The 22,295-nt window shown below is 40.8% G+C and overlaps 1 pseudogene across 1 annotated transcript; it reads left to right on the top strand.

The window, feature by feature from the left end:
- The first annotated feature begins 16,310 nt into the window (after nt 1–16,310).
- LOC306666533 (arginine--tRNA ligase, cytoplasmic-like) lies at nt 16,311–18,399 on the top strand (annotated as a pseudogene). The gene has a single exon. The product of its transcript is annotated as an arginine--tRNA ligase, cytoplasmic-like (transcript).
- Nucleotides 18,400–22,295: the final 3,896 nt, after the last annotated feature.

Genomic DNA, 22,295 nt, shown 5'->3' with positions numbered 1-22,295 from the left:
TTACACAAATGGTATGCCTTTACGCCATGTACAAACAGAGAAACAACATGTATCCCATTTGTTTACAATAAAAAAAAAAAAAAGGGCATTAATAGCTCTAATGTGCTTAGATACGTGGGTTAAAGCATAAGTGATACTGTGCTCACTCTGCCCCGACTGTACGTACCCCACCTTGAGCAGACATAAGTATGTAATGTCATCCTATTTTGTAGAACTACCCCTTTTTTTTTTTAATTTTTTTTTTTGTAAACAAATGGGATACATGTTGTTTCTCTGTTTGTACATGGCGTAAAGGCATACCATTTGTGTAATCATAAATTTACATAGAACAATGTTGTTTGATTCATTGTTATTTTTTCCCTTCCCCCCACCCCTCCCACCCCTCTTTTCCCTCTATACAGTCCTACCTTCCTCCATACTTGCCCCCTCCCTAACCCTAACTCTAACCCTAATACTAACCCTTCCCTCCCCCCCATTATGTGTCATCCTCCACTTATTAGCGCTATCATTCGTCCTTTGGCTTTTTGAGATTGGCTTATCTCACTTAGCATGATGTTCTCCAATTTCATCCATTTGCCTGCAAATGCCATAATTTTATCATTCTTTATGGCTGAGTAAAATTCCATTGTATATATATACCACAGTTTCTTTATCCACTCATCAATTGAAGGGCATCTAGGTTGGTTCCACAGTCTGGCTATTGTGAATTGAGCAGCTATGAACATTGATGTGGCTGTGTCTCTATAGTATGCTGATTTTAAGTCCTTTGGGTATAGGCCAAGGAGTGGGATAGCTGGGTCAAATGGAGGGTCCATTCCAAGTTTTCTAAGGAATCTCCACACTGCTTTCCAGAGTGGCTGCACTAATTTGCAGCCCCACCAGCAATGTATGAGTGTACCTTTATCCCCACATCCTCGCCAACACCTGTTGTTGCTCGTATTCTTGATAATTGCCATTCTAATTGGGGTGAGATGGAATCTTAGGGTGGTTTTGATTTGCATTTCTCTTATTACTAGAGATGTTGAACATTTTTCCATATGTTTGTTGATTGCTTGTAGATCTTCTTCTGTGAAGTGTCTATTCATTTCCTTAGCCCATTTGTCGACTGGATTATTTGAATTCTTGGAGTAGAGTTTTTTGAGTTCTTTATAGATTCTGGAGATTAGTGCTCTATCTGAAGTAAGATATTCTCCCACTCTGTAGGCTCTTTCTTCACATTGCTGATAGTTTCCTGTGCTGAGAGAAAGCTTTTTAGTTTGAATCCATCCCAGTTATTGATTCTTGCTTTTATTTCTTGTGCTATGGGAGTCCTGTTAAGGAAGTCTGGTCCTAGGCCGACATGTTGAAGATCTGGATCTACTTTTTCTTCTATAATCTGCAGGGTCTCTGGTCTGATTCCGAGGTCCGTAATCCATTTTGAGTTTAGTTTCGTACATGGTGAGAGATATGGGTTTAGTTTCATTCTGTTGCATATGGATTTCCAATTCTCCCAGCACCATTTGTTGAAGAGGCTATCTTTTCTCCATTGCATATTTTTGGCACCTTTGTCTAGTATGAGAAAATTGTATTTATTTGGGTTTGTGTCCGTGTCCTCTATTCTGTACCATTGATCTACCTTTCTATTTTGGTACCAATACCATGCCGTTTTTGTTACTATTGCTTTGTAGTAGAGTTGAAGATCTGGTATTGCAATACCCCCTGTTTCACTCTTCCTGCTAAGGATTGCTTTAGCTATTCTGGGTTTCTTATTCTTCCAGATGAATTTCATAATTGCTTGCTCTATTTCTGTAAGGTCCATCATTGGGATTTTAATTGGAATTGCATTGGATCTGTATAGCACTTTAGGTAGTATGGCCATTTTGACAATATTAATTCTTCCTATCCAAGAACATGGAAGATCTTTCCATCTTCTAAGGTGTTCTTTAATTTCTTTCTTTAGTGTTGTATAGTTCTCATTGTAGAGGTCTTTCACCTCTTTTGTGAGATTGATTCCCAAGTATTTTATTTTTTTCGAGGCTATTGTGAATGGGGTAGTTTTCCTAATTTCTCTTTCTTAAGGTTCATCACTTATGTATAAAAATGCGTTGGATTTATGGGCATTGATCTTGTAACCCGCTACTTTACTGAATTCACTTATGAGTTCTAAGAGTTTTCTGCTGGAATTTCCAGGTTCCTCTAAATATATAATCATGTCATCAGCAAACAGGGATAGTTTGAGTTCTTCTTTTCCAATTCGTATCCCTTTAATCACTTTGGTTTGTCTAATTGCTCTGGCCAGAGTCTCAAGAACGATGTTGAATAGAAGTGGTAAAAGAGGGCATCCCTGCCTTGTTCCAGTTTTTAGGGAGAATGCTTTCAGTTTTTCACCATTTAGAATGATATTAGCCGTGGGCTTAGCATAAATGGCCTTTACAATGTTAAGGAATGTTCCCACTATCCCTATTTTTTCTAGTGTTTTGAGCATGAAGGGGTGCTGTATTTTATCAAATGCTTTTTCTGCATCTATTGAAATAATCATGTGATTCTTGACTTTAAGTCTATTAATATGGTGAATTACGTTTATTGATTTCCTGATGTTGAACCAACCTTGCATCCCTGGAATGAAACCCACTTGATCATGGTGCACTATCTTTTTAATATGTTTTTGTATGCGATTTGCTAAAATTTTGTTGAGAATTTTTGCGTCGATGTTCATTAAGGATATTGGTCTGAAATTTTCTTTCCTTGATGAGTCTCTGTCTGGTTTAGGTATCAGTGTGATATTGGCTTCATAGAATGAGTTTGGGAGGGTTCCCTCCTCTTCTATTTTATGGAATACTTTGAGAAGTATTGGGTGAGCTCTTCTTTAAAGGTTTTGTAGAACCTGGCTGAGAACACATCTGGTCTCGGACTTTTCTTTGTTGGTAGGCTTTTGATGACTTCTTCTATTTCAGTACATGAAATTGGTCTATTTAAATTGTGTATGTCCTCCTCATTCAGTTTAGGCAATTCATGTCTCTAGAAACCTGTTGATGCCTTCAAAATTTTCTATTTTGTTGGAGTATAGATTTTCAAAATAGCTTCTAATTATGTTTTGTATTTCAATCCTGTCTGTTGTGATATTTCCTTGTTCATTCCGAATTTTAGTGATTTGGGTTTTCTCTCATCTTCTCTTTGTTAGTGTGGCTAAAGGTTTATCAATTTTGTTTATTTTTTTGAAGAACGAACTATTTATTTTGTCAATTTTTTGTATTGTTTCTTTTGTTTCAATTTCATTGATTTCAGCTCTGAGTTTAACTATTTCCTGTCTTCTACTACTTTTGGTGCTGTTCTGTTCTTCTTTTTCTAGGGCTTTGAGCTGTAGTGTTAGGTCGTTTATTTGTTGAGTTTTACTTCTTTTATTAAATGCGCTCCATGAAATAAATTTCCCTGTAAGTACTGCTTTCATAGTGTCCCAGAGATTTTGATATGATGTTTCTTTGTTCTCATTTACCTCTAAGAATTTTTTAATTTCCTTCCTAATATCTTCTGTTATCCATTCATCATATAATAGCATATTGTTTAATCTCCAGGTGTTGGAATAGTTTCTGTGTTTTACTCTTTCATTTATTTCTAACTTCAATCCATTATGATCTGATAGAATACATGCTAGTGTCTCTATCTTCTTGTATTTGCTAACATTAGCTTTGTGGCATAATATATGGTCTATTTTAGAGAAGGATCCATGTGCTGCTGAGAAGAAAGTATATTCGCTCTTGGTTGGATGGTATATTCTATAAATGTCCGTTAAGTCTAAATTATTGATTGTGTTATTGAGATCCATGGTTTCTTTGTTCAATTTTTGTCTGGAAGATCTGTCCAGTAGTGAGAGAGGCGTGTTAAAATCACCTAGTATTATTGTGTTATGGTCTATTTGGTTTCTGAAATTGAGAAGGATTTGTTTGACATACATGGATGAGCCACTGTTTGGGGCATAGATGTTTATGATTGCTATATCTTGCTGATTTATGCTTCCCTTAAGCAGTATGAAATGACCTTCTTTGTCCCTTCTGACTAACTTTGGCTTGAAGTCCACATTATCGGAAATGAGGATGGATACTCCAGCTTTTTTGCTGAGTACATGTGCATGGTATGTTTTTCCCCATCCTTTCAATTTTAGTCTATGGGTATCTTTTTCTATGAGGTGAGTCTCTTGCAGGCAACATATTGTTGGATCTTTCTTTTTAATCCAAACTGACAGTCTATGTCTTTTGATTGATGAATTCAGGCCATTAACATTCAGGGTTATTATAGAGATATGATTTGATTTCCCGGTCATTTGGTTCATTTTTTAAATTTTATTTATTTATTTGTTTGACACAACTTGTTTCCTCCTTTATTTGACAATTCCTTTAGGATAATTCCTCCCTTTGCTGATTTGCTTCTTTGTTTTTCATCTCTTCTTCATGGAATATTTTGCTGAGAATGTTTTGTAATGCTGGCTTTCTTTTTGTAAATTCTTTTAGCTTTTGTTTATCATGGAAGGATTTTATTTCATCGTCAAATTTGAAGGTAAGTTTTGCTGGGTACAAGACTCTTGGTTGGCATCCATTTCTTTCAGGGCTTGAAAAATGTTGTTCCAGGCCCTTCTAGCTTTTAAGGTCTGGATTGAAAAATCTGCTGAAATCCGTATTGGTTTCCTCCTGTATGTAATTTGGTTCTTTTCTCTCACAGCCTTTAAAATTCTGTCCTTATTTTGTATGTTAGGTATTTTCATTATAATGTGCCTTGGTGTGGGTCTGTTGTAATTTTGTGTATTTGGATTCCTATAAGCCTCTTGAACTTGATTTTCCATTTCATTTTTCAGATTTGGGAAATTTTCTGATATTTCATTGAATAAATTGTTCATTCCTTTGGCTTGTTTCTCTAGGCCTTCCTCAATCCCAATAATTCTTAAATTTGGCCTTTTCATGATATCCCATAGTTCTTGTAGATTCTGTTCATGATTTCTTACCATCTTCTCTGTTTGTTCAACTTTGTTTTCAAGGTTAAATATTTTGTCTTCAATGTCTGAGGTTCTGTCTTCCAGGTGTTCTATCCTATTGGATATGCTTTCTATGGAGTTCTTAATTTGATTTATTGTTTCCTTCATGTCAAGGATTTCTGTTTGGTTTTTTTTCAATATCTCTAACTCTTTATTGACATGATCTTTTGCTTCCTGTATTTGCTCTTTTAACTCTCGATTGGTGCGATCATTCAATGCCTGCATTTGCTCTTTCATCTCATCATTCAGTGCGTGCATTTGCTCTTTCATCTCATCGTTTGCTTCTCTGATCATTTTAATTATGAACATTCTGAACTCCTTTTCTGTCATTTCTTCTGCCATGCTGTCATTGGGTTTTATTGATGTAACATCTAGATTTGTTTGCAGCATTTTCTTTCCTTGTTTTCTCATATTGTTCAGGTATCAGTGGACCACTGAGATATTGCAGATTTCCTCTATTGACTTACAATGTCCCTGAAGATTTCTATATATATCCTCCCTTAGCCTTCAGTAGGCTGAAGTCTTGGAGGAAGTTGATAATGCGGTGCTCCACAAGGAAGCTGCTGCTCTAGGAGTGGTGGCCTTCAGGTGGGGTATAATCCCTGCTAGTGGGCAGAGGTGCCTCCACTTGTTGACCAATGGTCATCCAAAGGGGACCTAGGCTGTGGGCTGAGGCAAGGCCTGTTTGGGCCTGAGTCTCTGGTTTTACCATCCTTGTGGGGAAACCTCACCCAGCAGGGAAGACTCACCTGGTGGGGAGGTGTCGCTGGTCAATTCCCTCCTAGAGGTTCCCCTCAATTTACAGCTACCACCTGGGCTGGGCTGCCTTCCTCTGCAAAGTTCCCAGGGGCCCAGCCCTACCTCCTGGGCCTGGGAGCCTCACCCTTCGCAGATGAATCTCCTTAGGGCTGCCCCTCCTCAGAGAATCTGCCAGCAGTCTTGGAACCTTCACTCCACCCCTAAGCCTGTCTCTGTGCGGCTCTTCCACCCAGAAGCCTCCTAGATCCTGGGACCCTGCTCTGCTTCTAATCGCCTGGCTATGCGGCCCCTCCTCTCAGCAGCCACCTGGGGCCCCATACAATCGCTCTGAGTCCCAGAGACCCGCCACACGCCTCTTCCTCCAGACAGCCACCCAGTATTCCGGTGCGGTCACTAGGAGTCCAAGAAACTCACTGCGTTCGTCATCCACCCACCAACCACCGGTAGCCCTGGGCAATCAATCACTCCGAGTCGAAGTGACCCTCCCCGTTCCTCCTCCTTCTCCAGATAACCCCCCGGGTGTTCAGGAGCGGTCGCTCTGAGTGGCTCTGAATCCACGTGACCTGCTGCACGTGTCCTCTGGGCAACCGCCCAGAGCTCTGGTGCGGCCACTCGAGACCAAGCGACCCACCGTGCTTCCCCTCCAGGTAGCCCCCCTGTGTTCAGGCGCTGTCACTTTAAATCCAAACAACTCACCACTCGCCTTCTCCTCTGAGCAGCCACCTGGAGCGCTAATGCAGTCAGTGCAAGTCCAAACGACCCGCCGCGCTCCTCCTCCTCCTCGTCCTAGTCCTCCCGGCAGGCCCCGGTGTTCAGAAGTGGTCTGAGTCCAAACAGCTCGCCACGCAGCCCCTCCTCTGGCAGCCGCCTGTAGCTCTGGTGTAGTCACCCCGAATCCAAGTGGCCGCGCTCCTCTTCCTCCTCCTCGTCCTCAGGGCAGGCCCCGGGGTTCAGAAGCGGTCGCTTAGAGTCCAAACAGCTCGCCGCAGAGCTTCTCCTCTGGCAACCACCTGTAGCTCTGGTGCAGTCGCTCCGAATCCAAGCGGCCACGCTGCTCCTCCTCCTCCTCAGGGCAGGCCCCGGTGTTCTGAGTCCACACAGCTCTCCTCGCCATTCCTCCCCTGGGCAGCCGCCGGAGCCCCAGTGGTTGCTCCAAGTCCCAGCGCTGTGCTGAGCGGCCTCCTTTACGGCGCTCCCAGTTGTCCGAGTTCACTACTCCAGCAGGGGGAGGGGTGTCTCACCGGCAGCTCTACTTCACAAAGTTCCCTGTGTTGCGGGACCACCGTCCCATCCGGGACGCCTTCCCAACGGGTGAGAGTCACCCGGCTGCTTTGAGTTGGTCCCAAGTGTCTCAATATCTCCTCTTTTGAATCCTGAGTCCTGGAGCAACATGAAATGCAGCCACCCTCTAGGCCGCCATCTTGAAACTCCCCAGAACTACCCTTTTCATTTGAGTAACTTCTTCAATTAATAAGGTTATGGCAGTTTTAGTCTGAGAGTTTGAGCAATATGGGAAGCTAAAGCTGAGTCCTGTGTTTCCACATCAACCACCACAGCTTATGGGAAAAGAACATCAAACAGGTAGACCTTTACACCAGCACAATTAATAGTTGTGTGTAGTTGTGGTATATATACACACAATGGAATATTATTCAGCCATAAAGAAGAATAATATTATGGAGAATATCATGTAAGTGAAATAAGCCAATCCCAAAAAAAAAAAGGCCAAATGTTTTCCCTGGTAAGTGGAGAATGATATAGAAAATGGAGGTAGGGGGGTGGGGAGTGAGAGAAAAATGGAGGAAGTTTGGATTATGTAAAAGGAATTGAGAGGGAAGGAGGGTATAAAAAATGATGGAATGAGACATATATTATTACCCCTATGTACATGTATGATTACACGAATAGTATGAATCTACATCGTGTACAACCATAGAAATGAAATGATGTACCCCATTTGTGCACAATGAATCAAAATGCAGTCTGTAAAAAATTTAAAAATAAATAATAAAAAAATAAATTAAAAAAAAGAGAAGAATGTAATTATGGCATATACCAGTAAATGGATGGAACTGGAGACTATCATGCTGAGTAAAATAAACTAGTCCCAAAAAACTAAAGGTTGAATGTTCTCTCTGATATGCAAATACTAACTCACAATAAGTGAGGGTGGCAGGTGGGAGGGTGGTTGTTAGCAGTTTATTGGATTAGACAAAGGAGAACGAAGGGAAGAGATGGGAGATGGTAACAGGAAAGACGGTAGAATGAATTACACATCACTTTCCTATGTTCATGTATGAATGCACAACCAGTATAACTCCGCATCATGTACAACCACAAGAATGGGAGGTTATACTCCATGTATGCATGTGTCAAAACGTACTCTACTGTATGTGTATCTAAAAAGAACAAATTTAAAAATTTTTAAAAAGATAAAAGTTTAAAGAAACTTTTTTCCACAAAATTTTAAAACAGAGGCACAACTAGGATCAGGATATAAAACTATCCCCAGGTATACTGCCCTGTTCAATGGTAAGGTAGGTTAGTACATCCTTAGGGCCCACAGATACACAGTGCGCCCCACGAGTAGGGAGAAAATTCCATGAATAACATGGGGTGAGGATGGGGAGAGGATACGTATTGAAGTGACTGTGTTCTCACACAAAGCATCAGGCATAAAGCCTGCTGCCTTCTTATGACCATATTGGGCGATACAATGGAAAGCTGTCTTTTTAACTGTAACCCGAGTTGCTGCTACCTTCCCTGAAAGCCCATTCCATAGATAAGCATACCCAGGCACTTGAGGCATATTCAGTGTCTCTCAAATTAGAGCAAAAGTCTTTTGTTAGTGTAATATATGATGACCATTTTGGTGGTTGAATATTTCCTGTCCAGCTCTGTTTTAGGCCAAGTCCTTCATTCCATCTCATTTGCTGGTTGGATGACCCAGGGTCATCCTGAGCTGCAGTCACAGGGAATTCCAAGCAGTTGGTCAGTCTCGTCATTGCCTGGAAATTGGAGAGGGCAGTACACACTCACATTGTGACTATTTTGATTTGGAAACAACCCCAACTGTATTCTTATAGCTGTTTTCTCCACAGAGGCCTGTCATTAATCATCCAGTGTTGTTGCCATGGAGCCAGCCACAATATAAGTCTTCTGAATGACCTAGCTATCAATGCAGGTATCTAATGGCCCACATTCATGAGCAGTAACCATCCATATCGCATGTAGTTCGGTCCTTTGACTTCTGTCCTTGTCCCTCATCAGACAAGTCAAGTCTCAGTCATCAGATGATAGACTAAGGCTCTAACTCAGGGGTTTTCTCTTGCTGATCAGTGTATCAGGCTGACTCCAGTGTTAGAGATTGGTGATTTTGTCGGGGTATATGTCTCTTCAGGTGTTTCTTCTCTTTCAGTTGCCCTTCCAAATTTGGCTGTATTAAATGGTCTCCTGTTTTCTGCTCCAATCTTTCTGTCTCACCTAGATCTTCTATCAGTTTGCTGCTCACTGGACATACTGCTCTATTAATGTGGATGACAATGATACCAGAGTCCCTGGGTAACACTGCCTCTCACATTCTGGCAGCGAAATTCATATTGTCCAGTCTCAGCGAAGGCTGCACATATATAGTATGTTTCATCTGCTGTTCCCACAAAAAGGCCTGGAATTCTTTCACAGAGATCCAGGTGCTTCTGAGCATAGAAATGTCCTCTGAATTTGGCCACATATTGCCAGTGGCAATAAGCAACCACACTTAGTGAGGCCCCCAAGTTCATCAGTGGCACTGGAATAAAGGTGCTGCCATGAAGCAGAGCAGTCAGTCACTGAAGCCGTTTTGGACTATCTGTACATCATCCCATCTGAGCCAGTGTCCCACGCGGAGCAGCTGTGTAGTGTGCTTTCTTTCATTTGCTGCCTAGAATTGGACTCCAGCTCCACTAGCTCCACCATGGTCTCATGGTGGCAAGTAAATATCTCTCTTTAGTAGGGAGCCTATTTCAATCAACCCCGTCAGTCATTCCTGTTGGGTCTTTAACTTTTGGACATTAATTTGTAGTTTCACCCAACTTACTTCTGAGACACTGAAGCCAATGGAGACCCTGAGTGGGTCCCACTTCTGAAGATCCTGGTTTCCACTAGACACCAACACCTTAATGAGACTGGAAGCTGGCAGAAAGGACAGTCAATATAGATAATAAATAATTGGGTCCAATTGGGAAAATGGGGGCTGGTTGGAAAGGAAAGGAAATCAAATGTCCTTTCCCCCTCCTCCTTCCAAAGCTCTTCCCTCTCGTGCTTTGACCTGTTGCTAAGGTAACCAGACCCAAGAATTGTTCCTCCTTGCAGGAATAATTAGTAATAGCAGGAGCTATTAATTAATGCCTCCTGGGCTGCTACCTTCCTTGATCACTCCACCATCTGGACCACCATTTGGTCACTTATGCAGGATGGGGAGAGAAAAGGGGCAAAATAAGGGGAGAAGAGGGCAGGAGAACAAAGAAAATCTAAAACGTATACAAGGGACGGGACACTCCCACTTCTGTGGATACAAGCTCTAGACCCTGTCTCTGTGGAGAAGTCTGTTTCTATCCTTTAAACAAAACTTGCTTTCGAAAACACTTGCCTAGGCATTTCTCAGGTGTTCAATCTTCACATCTGGCAAAATGGAACTCGGCCCTGATTGATTTTCATCACCAGCAGTATCACTAACGTGATCTCTAGCCCCAAAATGTCCCCTCAGTTTAGCATAATGACATGCCATGACCTGTTGGTGTTCATCTGAGTTCTAAGAACTGTGACAGCATAAACTTGGTATCAACCTGCACTAAATGGGCTTACCTTTCTAGTGTTTACTTGCTCTACTCGGCAGAACTGAACCGGAGTAGCTAACTTCCAGTCTGTGGCAAACTTTAAAGCACACCGCAGGGGCCAGGCCACTACTGCAGTGGTAATCTTTGTTGTAGTCTTTGTTTTCTTTCACTTTCCCAAGGTTACTTTGTATGCTGCTTTCAACACTTGCAGCAACCCTTTTCGCATATCTGTGGTGCCTCCATATTCATGTGGTGGCCCCCACCCCTCCAAAAGAGAAACCATCTCAAACCACATCCATCTTTGTGGACAGCCAGGAATTTCCCCTGCTGATTCCATGTCCTTTTCTAAATGTGTCTCTCTTTGGGATCTTGCCAACTACACCACTTGTCCAACCCTGGATCTGTAAAAGCCCCAGCATATTGTTCACAGACCCCAAAGGAAGAACTCAGAGGATTCAACAGGTAGGGTTCAGACAGTTTATTACTCACACTCCTTGGCAGCTGTGTGCTGAGACTACAGAGGGCCACGTGTGCTCACAAGAGGAGGGGAATACATACAAGGATAGGTTGCCTGCCTGCTACACATATGGATTTCTTCACATGTTCTATGAATACATTTAAAACAGACTTAATTTGGAGGCAACCCCTTTCTGAAATTAGGAAGGTACAGACAGTAGTCCCGGAAAGTCCCAGCTCCTTTTAATGTGCTAAGAAAGGTTCCAGGAGCAAAAATCTTTGTTCCATAATGACTTCTAAGAGCAAAACCTGTTCAGCCTGTGAAATTCTGTCATTTGTCTTAATGAGTTCCTTCCCCCTTTTGAAAACTTTTCTTCTCTCAGAACGTTTCAGAAATGAAACCTTTGAAATAATTAAGTTTATTCCATCTTCCATCAAAGCTGGCTTTGAATAAAACCTATTTTCCTACCAATTTGACTCCAGCTATTTCTGGATCAGTGAGTGTTATGACCTAGCCTCTTCTTGCCCACATAGGATCTTGTCCCACACAGTAACAGTTTTGGTAAGTCATTTCAAAAGTAAAATCCCACCCTTGAGCAACATAGCACAGGCTGATTGAGATCTGCATGCAGGAGTGGGTTCCGGGCTAAGAGGCTCTCACAACTAGCCAAACCTGCACTTGTAAGGACAACTGACCAGGGATATTTAAATCCTGAAGAATCTGTACTTTTCCTTCCTGCTGAAGCCAGAACTAAGACAGGCAGTTAAGAAAGATAGGTGATGAGATCGAATCAAGAATAGAGGACAGTTTAAATCCTGGAAGTTGGACACTGCCCCTGGGAGATTGGAATGTCAAGGACTCCAGAGCCCTCTGGTCACCAAGATTACCTGCCTATACCACTCCTCCCAGAAGACTGCAGACAGGGAGTTTTTAATTAATGCCTCGCTGGGCTGCTTCCTGCCTGGATCACTCCTTTTGGTTCTTCCCCCTGCCCATCTGCTTCCCACCTTTTGGCTATCCCACCAGCTTCTCCTGGGCCTAGTCAGGTAGGCAGGAAGGAGAGGGAGCGAGCAGGACAACAAAGGAAACTTTAGTCTATAAAAGGGGCAGGACATTCTCACTTCTTGGGATACCACAATACTAGCCATGACCCCCTTCTCCCTCGTGGGAGAAGTCTGTGTTACTACCTCTAATTAAAATCTGCTCTATACATGCTTGCCCCGGCGTGCTTCTCTAATGTTCAAACTTCAACATTTGAGGCAGCAGAACTCCTCACCGATAATGACAGGTATCACTGCTTCAGTTTCGACTTCCAAAATAACTGTATTGGTGAGGAAAATGTTACCATAAATGACCAGTGGGTCATGCTGGTAGCCCCATCAGAATGTGCACTGAGGATTTTTCTCTGCCTGTTGCAGTTTTTAGACTGTGAGTGGATCATTTTGCAGTATGGGTTTTCTACAGTCTGGGCTTGAGTAGCTGCTTTGGACTTGCGTGAGCCATGAAATTTAAATAGAACTTAAGCTGCTTGTGTCACAGGAGAAGATATGTCTCCAAAGAAGGGTCTGAGGAGTTCCCAAAGGGAAAGGGCAATTGGACCCAGGACCAGCAGGATTTCTTGGCCTACATGACAGAAAAGAATTTCAGCATGTATCAGTCAAAGACAGAGGCTTATTTAGGAAAGTGGATACATATTCAAGGGAGAAGGGGGGTAATCTCAAGAAAGAAGCCTTTGGGACAAAATGAGGAATAACATTCAAGAGAGAATGTGAGCTATCTCCAGAGAGAGAGACAGCAACCCTTTGGTGTGGGGTGTTAATATTTATAGAGGGACAATGCTAGGGATTAGGTTAGAGGTGGAGCCAGGGCCAAGTTACACAATTTCATGCCATTTTTCCCTGTGTTCACATATTTCCCTCATTTTACAAGGGCATGGGCCAAGGCATGTCATTCAGAAATTATAATTCCTCCTGAGCCCTTTCTGCATCTCAATGGCTCATGGGCATTTCCTTTAAGACTCAGTATCTCTTTTTCTCCTCTTTGTCCTAAATCCCTATCTCACTTGGAATTTAACTCAGTTATTATTCTAAGCCATTTGCTTTTTGGATGCTGGTCAGTAAGTTAAAATTCAGAGGACATAAATTTTGCCAAAAATTATTTTGTTTCGGTGAGTGCTTATTTGTTCATTTGTTCAGTTTTGTTTTTGTAATGAGATTACATATTAGTCTCTATATCTAAAAGTGAGTGCAGATTTCATATAATTGTTTGCTAACTCAACAACGGGCTTCATTAGGCTGCATTCTAATGGCTTCAGCAACAGATTTTATCTACTAGTATAGGGAATTCCATTTCAGAGGAACATACCCCATTCCTGGGTTGGAAGAAACTTTGGAAAGCTCACTCAGAAGGTGCATAATAAAGGTCTGGTTAACATGCACCTAGCTAACTCTCTTCACCTCTTGATGCATGGGACTACTTTTGAGATATATAAGATGGGTTTTTACCAGCCCAGTGGTGAAATGGTGAGAATAAATGCATAAAGTAACACATTTTACTGACTCAAAGCACTTCCCAAGCATTGTTCTTGCTTCTGTCATCGAATGGGTCTCTATCAGTAGAGACAGATTGAATTTATCTGCAATCACTTTATATTGAGCTCACTGTTTTTTCCTCTGGTGAATTCATTTCTTTTTTGATTGTGCATGTTTGAATTTTATATTTTTGTTTTGTCTGATGAAGGCTTTAGATTTTCTCTACTGAAGTATGTGTCTGTCTATGGAAAGGAAATAAGTTTTTCTAGCCCAAGTCTTTAAGATGTAAATTTTTCATTTGACCTCAACTTTGGAAATGCAAATTTAACACTTAAGACTGCTCTCTCAATTCAGATCATAAGTGTGGCTTTTAAAGCTGGCAAATGACAAATTAAGTTCTAACTTTTTATTTTATGCACCTGAGATAGGGAATTGGAGATAAAAGAAGATATATACTGAGTCTGGAAGGAAGCACCCATGAACCACTGAAATGCAGAAAATAACTATGAACCACTGAGATGCAGAAACATCCATTAATCATTAAGATGCCAAAAATGCCCATGAACCCTTTACAGTTCCTGAGTAACTCATCCCCCAAACTTGATCCATGTGCTCACTTGCAAAAAGTAATGAGGTAAGAAAAAGAACTGGTATAGGCAGACAGGAAACTTGGGCCCCACCAAGGTCAGATTCTGTGTAACAGAGCTGAGAGCACAGATACAAGCCGGGCCCAACTAAGGTCAGACTGATCCTGTGTAACAGAGAAACTAACAGATACATCTGTTATCTAGTGCCCAGACTCTCTCCAAAAAAAAAAAGGACAAGCTGCAACATGGTTACCTGATTGGACCAAAGAGCACATGAAGAGCTTGCAGAAAGAGTGCCTTACCCAGGATTGGGCCAGGGACTAACTTCCTTAATCCTATAGATTCATATAAACTCCAAGACAAATAGCCATTCATTGGCAACCCTCTCCTGGGACCCCTTTCTCTTCAGGAGCTCTGATTTTTTTCTTTCTATTATTCTAATAAAACCTGGGGATTTGCTCTCACCCTTTGTGTCTCTAGATTTCATTCTTCTAATTTATGAGACAAAGAGCCCATCAAATCCCATGCTCTGTATTACAGTAACATGAAGGGGCAGTGCCCAAGCGCAGGAAAAATTGGCTTTCCTTCACCCTGTCTCTAACTCCAGTCCAGCCCCCAACTACTGACCCTCTATAAATATTGGAGTACCAAACTAAGGAGAAGCTTAGTCTCAAGATAGTTCATGTTTTCCCTTGAACCTGCTTCTTAAATAAACCTTTGTCTGTGCCTCTGATTGATACATGCTGAAATTCTTTCCATCATGTATGCCAAGAACCCTACTGGTCCTAAATGGAATTCCCCTTTCTCTTCAGGAACTCTTCAGGCCCTACCTCAAAGACTGCTTCTCCAGTGACATCTCTTGACAGCCTGTATGGGATTGTCAGAGGCACTTGAGTGCACGCAATCGTTTCTTCTTTCTGCGTTGGCTATTACTTTTTCTGTCTGCTCTTATAATCTCGCACCACTTCATTCACTTTGAAATACTAAGGAGCATAACCTTGATCTACCTCACCAACCATGACTCCCCTTCTTGGGTAGCTGGGAAATCCCCATGCCAGGTAGATTCAAGTGACAATAAGGTGATGGTTGACATTAACCTAGGGATCTGATTTTAAAGAAGCCCAAAGATCTTCTTTAAAATGTTTTTTCTCCACTTCTTGCACAGCATTGCAAGGAGTATTGGCTATAGGTTTCTCAGCAGTTTGCCTAGTATGTGTCCATCTAAGACTAGCTGTCAGATATGGGACTTATAGAGATATTCTCTTTTTTCTCTCTCTTCCTCCTTTCCTCAGCCAAAAGCCCTTCTCTCCCTTAAGAAGATGAGTGCTTATTCAAAAAAGCACTGAAGTTAGGAGACTTACTTAGGCAAACATACCATGTTCACTGGTCAGAAGGAACATAAATTGCTTATCCAGAAGACACATATGAAGGACTGACCTCCGAATGTCTTGAGCACCCCCTTGTTTTGCCAAATGTGGGGCACCTTGTTGGAGGGGCCCAGTCTTGATGTGACATTCAAGGAAGCTACCTCCAATGATCACCACATTCAGGCCTGATGCATTTTACCAGAACTCCTTAAGCTTCTGCTATGAATTTGAGTTCTGATGATGAACTATTGTTGTGTCTTCCCTCATTCCCTTCTCTAAACTATCTCTTTGAAATCTCTTGTTTCATGCTTCAGTTAAACTATTCTTTCTATACAGTTACTGTCAACTATGAAACATTCTCAAATCTTTGTTTTAATTAAAATTATGCTATTTTTTGTGTTTATTTTTGCATTCTCTGTACTTAAGGAAATAAGTTATTCCAATCTTGACCTGTTCTTTAATAGGAATAGCCCTGAGAGAAGGTATCATCCCCTTTGTCTGACTTCTTATTTTAATCAAGACGAATACCCACTCTACTGGTACCATCTAACTGAAAGAATGATGTCTACACTTTTGGGGGGACGACAATTGTTATACTTAAGACATATTTTGTTTTACATCAGACTTCACCACGAAGAGATACGATTGCCATGAGGCATTTGTTCTTCTTGGTCATGAGATAAACATCATATATAAATGAATCTCTTTCTATTGAAACTTATTTGACTTTGTCCTATCCCCAAATGCCTCAAAACTCTCTACAAAGTTTTTATGTCCTCACTATTAAAAAAAAAAAAAATCCTACTTGGCGTGAAAAGTGCTGACGGGAGGATGGACGCTCTAGTGGCTCAGTGCTCCACGCAGCTGCTGCAGCAGGAAAAAGAGATTAAGTCTCTAAATGAAATTGACCGGTTGATAAACTGGCTATTTAGAAGCTTCTCCAAATTTGGAGCAATTGAGAGAAGAAAATTTAAAGTTGAAGTATCAACTGAATATTCTTCGAAAGAGTCTTCAGGCAGAGAGGAACAGACCAACTAAAAAGATGATTAACATCAATAGCCGCCTACAAGAAGTCTTTGGCTGTGCCATTAAGGCTGCATATCCAGACCTGGAAAATCCTCCTCTGATAGTAACACCAAGTCAGCAGCCCAAGTTTGGGGACTATCAGTGTAATAGTGCCATGGGCATTTCTCAGATGCTCAAAACCAAGGAACAGAAAGTTAATCCAAGAGAAATTGCTGAAAACATCACCAGACACCTGCCAAACAATGAATGCATTGAAAAAGTTGAAATTGCTGGTCCTGGTTTTATTAACGTCCATCTAAGAAAGGATTTTGTATCAGGAGAGTTGACCAATCTTCTGGTGAATGGAGTTCAACTACCTGCCATTGGAGAGAGAAAAAAGGTTGTAGTTGACTTTTCCTCTCCCAGTATAGCTAAAGAAATGCACGTAGGCCACCTCAGGTCAACTATCATAGGAGAGAGTATGTGCCGCCTCTTTGAATTTGCAGGCTATGATATGCTAAGGTTAAATCATGTAGGAGATTGGGGGACCCAGTTTGGCATGCTCATTGCTCACCTGCAGGATCAATTTCCAGATTATCTGACAGTCTCACCTCCTATTGGGGATCTTCAGGCTTTTTATAAGGAATCTAAAAAGAGGTTCAATACCGAGGAGGAATTTAAGAAACAAGCGTACCAATTTGTTGTTCTTCTCCAGAGGAAAATCCCAGATATTATAAAAGCTTGAAAACTTATATGTGATGTGTCCCGTGAAGAATTTAATAAAATCTATGATGCATTGGACATCTCCTTGATAGAGAGAGGAGAATCCTTCTATCAAGATAGGATGAATGATATTGTAAAGGAATTTGAAGATAAAGGATTCGTGCAAGTGGATGATGGCAGGAAGATTGTGTTTGTCCCAGGGTGTTCCATACCATTAACCATAGTGAAATCAGATGGAGGTTATACCTATGACACATCTGACCTGGCTGCTCTTAAACAAAGACTACTTGAGGAAAAGGCAGATATAGTTATCTATGTGGTAGACAGTGGACAATCTGTGCACTTCCAGACGGTATTTGCTGCTGCTCAGATTGGTTGGTATGATCCTTAAGTAACTAGAGTGTCCCATGCTGGATTTGGTGTGGTACTTGGGGAAGACAAGAAGAAGTTTAAAACACGTTCAGGGGAAACAGTGTGCCTCATAGACCTTTTGGAAGAAGGACTCAAACGATCCATGGACAAATAGAAAGAAAAAGAGAGAGACAAGGTCTTAACTGCAGAGGAATTGAAAGCTGCTCAGACATCTGTCGCTTATGGCTGTATCAAATATGCTGACCTTTCCCATAACCGGTTGAATGACTACATCTTCTCCTTTGACAAAATGCTTGATGACAGAGGGAACACGGCTGTTTACTTGCTGTATGCCTTCACTAGAATCAGGTCTATTGCCCGGCTGGCCAGCATTGATGAAGAGATGCTCCGGAAGGCTGCTTGGGAGACCAAGATCATTTTGGACCACGAGATGGAATGGAAACTAGGCCGGTGCATTTTACGCTTCCCTGAGATTTTACAAAAGATCTCAGATGACTTATTTCTCCACACACTCTGCGACTATATTTACGAGCTGGCAACCACTTTCACAGAGTTCTACAACAGCTGCTACTGTGTGGAGAAAGATCGACAGACTGGAGAAGTCTTGAAGGTGAACGTGTGGCGCAAGCTGCTGTGTGAAGCAGTAGCTGCCGTCATGGCCAAGGGGTTCTATATCTTGGGAATAAAACCTGTCCAAAGGATGTAACACTTTTTGAACACTGTGTTTTTACCAAAGTGGCCATTAGCACTGTTTGCTTTTTTTTTTTTTTTTTTTTTTTTAACGATTATGATGTGGATCCAAAACTAGTAAAAAAGAAAAAAAAAATCTCAAAAAAAAAATCCTAAGTTCTCAAACACATCTAAAAATTAATTGAGATCTTAGGGATAATCTTTTCAGGATTTTTTTTATCAAATAACTTTTCTTAAGGCCTAGGTAGGGATTATTGAGCAACCTGAGAACTGCTTAATAGGGAAGAGGACAATTTGGGACAGACTTAAAAAGTCTGATCCTTGGTGGGGACTCAAAGAATACCCCAGTATCTACATTATGAGACAGACAAAGTTTGATCCTGATAGGGACACAGAGGACCTTGATACAGTATGGGACAGACTTTAAAGTCCAATCCTGATGGGGTGCAAAGACTCTGAGACCAACATTTTTGTTTTGTTTTACTTTTTCTCTTTTTCTTTTAAGAAAACAATTGATGCATGAAAATTACAAGATTGTGGGTAATGTGTCATCTAACCCTAAGAACCCACTACTTGATTACATAATAAGTAATTGGAATTATTTTAAGGTAGAGGACTTAAAAATAAATTGATTTCTTCCTGCAATATGACTTACCCTCAATATATATTAGAAAGCAGCATGCTGAATTTTAACACAATACGACACCTTGGTTTATTTTATAAGCAAGAAGGAAAGTAGACAGAAATTCCACGTGCTCACATCTTTATGGCCTTATATCAAAACCCCAAAATATGGGGATCTTGTAAGATCTGTGATGCTCATGTTCTCCTTGAACCCAATAATTATGATTTAGACTCTATGGAGAATTTACTTTGAAGTGCTTCAAACAGGCCTTCTCCATCACCCATCGTTCAGAATGCAGAAGCAGCAGCATCCCTGGCAGGTTTTAATAAAATCTCTTTATGAAGTTCTACAGGTTCTTCTGCTCTCTTCTCCAATGGCTTCCCCCTTCTTACCACCTGCTTGTCAGCCTCTCTATCCCCCATAACCAGAGGACCTAGTCCTTCTGGTGTAACAAGAGTGGCATTTCTTATCATCCAACTACTTCTAAATCTTCTGATATTTGCCTGCCTCAAGATGTGGCACATGGGAAACAAAATAGATTGAGGGTATATGTTCCTTTCTCTGGGACTGATAACACAGTGTAAAGGGAAATTGGGTAGGTTCTCAGAAGTCCCTATTAGATTCAGAGATGGGTTTCAAGCCCTGTCATGTTTAACATAACATGGACTGGCACTCAAGTATTCTTTTTTTTTTTTTTTTAACACACTGCATTTTGATTCGTTGTACACAAATGGAGTACCTCATTTTGTTTCTATGGTTGTACACTATGTAGATTCATACCATTTGTGTAATCATACATGTTCATAGGTTATTGATGAGTGTCTCATTCCACCATTTTTCATACTCCCCTCCCTCTCATTCTTTTCTACTTTCTGCAAACCTGAAGAAAAGACCCAGATATGTGCAGCACCAAAACCATATGCTGACTAAGTCCATGTTCAAGACCATGGAACAGCCTGTAGGGGAGAACTGTCCCAACCATATCTTAGTTTAAATTATCAAAACCAAAGCTGTGATCTTAGTAAACAAAACTACATGATTCTCAGGGAATGAGAAGATTATGAATAAGTCAGTTAATTATGAAAAGGTCAGAGAAATAACACAAGATAAGGATGAATATCCTGCTTTATTTTGGGGATTCTTGCCCTCTAGAAATACACTAATATTAATCCAGATTCACATAAGGACTCACTTTATCAGCTGATCAGGCCCAGATATTAGAAGAAAACTCCAGAAACTTTATTCTTCTTTTCCAGGTTCATATCTCCCATTCTATCTCATCATTTTCAAGATAATTTTCTTTATGATAACTCAAGATATGATAAGATGTGTAACAATATCTCTTCTGAATATTGGGTTTGCCATCAACAACTCACTCGGGAGAGACATCAAACTGGTAATAGAAGGTATTTGGGCAAGTGAGATTGATATAACTCTTAATCTATCTTACTGAGCTAACACCACCTATCCAAACCTGGTTATTAAAATTCACCTCCCCACAAGAGCCCCCACTTGGACTTTTTAACTGTCAGTCTTGACCTGGTGAACTAATGAAGCTTAGTATAATTTTAGCCACTCTAGAAATCCCAGGTGTGGGCCTTATAAATATAGTTCCATTCACTCATTTAAGAAATTCTCTAGTAATATGCAGGAGAAACTGTGTTCACCCCCCTGTGAAGAAAGAAAGAAAGAAAGAAAGAAAGAAAGAAAGAAAGAAAGAAAGAAAGAAAGAAAGAAAGAAAGAAAGAAAGAAAGAAAGAAAGAAGCTCCTGAGCAACCTACCCTGTCCCTGTGGTCCACAACTTTAATTCACCTTCTCCCTTGCAAAACATAATATGTGAGGGTTATGTTGAAATGCAGGAAAAACTGGTATGAAATTGGCTTTACTCCCCCAGGCTCCACCTCCAGTCTATCCCCTAATCACTGCCCCTCCATGAATGTTGAAACCCTAAACCAAGGAGGGGCTTCTCACTCTAGAAATAGCTGACATTCTCCCTTGAATGTGAACCTCCGTCCTAAATAAATGTCTGTCTATGCCTCTGACTGGCATGTACTAAAATTCTTTTCCATCTCATAAGCCAAGAACTCTGGTGGTCCCGAGTGGAGTTCCCCCTTTTCTCCTGGAACTTCTCAGACCTATCCAGGAGATGCCACTTATCCTGTGACACACCTGTTTATATGCTTATATGTTGTTTGTGTGTATGATACTAAATTGACATAAAAATTAGCCCAAATGCTACTTAATTCATGTGACTTTAGTAAATCTATAATAAGTAATTTAAACTTATTTGTAATAAAAGTGCCTTTAAAATCTCATTTTTCTGGCATGCTAACCAATTACAATATTTGTCTCTAAATATTTGAGATACAGCGTTGAATGTTTTCTATATACAGCAACCCTTTAGGACAATATTGGGAAGGAAATAACTTAAAATGTTAACCATACTTGAGTTCCATGAAGAATTTAAAGATAGCTATTAAAATGAGTACATACAGATGCGGATTACCGCCAATCCCAGCCGGGGTCGCTCCAAGCAGCTCGCCCACCGCTTTTCGCTCTTGCAGCCCGACCAGCGGGACAAATGACACATACTCTTCAGAAGTTCATGAAGCAGCTTCCCCTTTATTCAGATAACACCCTCAATATATAAGCAGTCTCATGCATAAGCAATTGTAACCAGATATGTCCATCCAATCCTGTTAAAGGTCAAGCGATCACTTGCTGGAGCATACATGTAAAGTATATCTATCTGTCCACGTGCTAGGTGGCAGAACTGATTATCATACAGCCAATTGTAAACGCTTCCTGCCCTTCTCCAGGCATAATCAGGACGCCGTTTGCTCTCTGCCAGTCGCCATCTTTAGATGCACGTGGCGTAACCCTGGGCCCCAGGTCTCCCCAGCCACATACAGACATGTTTAATATGTATGAAAGGCATTTTGAATTCTTAAAAATGTAGTTTAAGTTGTTTCATTTTTACAAGGAAACTTCAATTCAAAGCTAAAAATCTTAGGCTTTTCATACCTCAAAAATATTGTTTTAAGAAGTTTGTAATGCATATATTTACAAATGACATTTCTGAATTGTCTAAAATAGTAATTGTTCAATAGATTTGGAAAACCACAAGTGCACCTGCTTTTACCTTATTCCAGGTCTAAGTCAAGTCAAAGGACATAAAAGATGATTTTAAAATGCTAATAATCTGTGTATAGTTTCTGTTTCTTATTTCTGGAATGACTTAATTTTCTAATAAAGTACATTTTTGGTTGTCTTTGTTGTCAACTGATCATAAATCCTAGTAGTAATTTCAGAAATTAACTACCATTTTGTCTATACCTTCATTCAGTTACCTAAATGCTGTA

This window comes from Sciurus vulgaris (assembly GCF_902686455.1).
Source record: "Sciurus vulgaris genome assembly, chromosome: 7".
NCBI lineage: Eukaryota > Metazoa > Chordata > Mammalia > Rodentia > Sciuridae > Sciurus > Sciurus vulgaris.
This window is presented reverse-complemented; position numbering and strand designations above follow the sequence as displayed.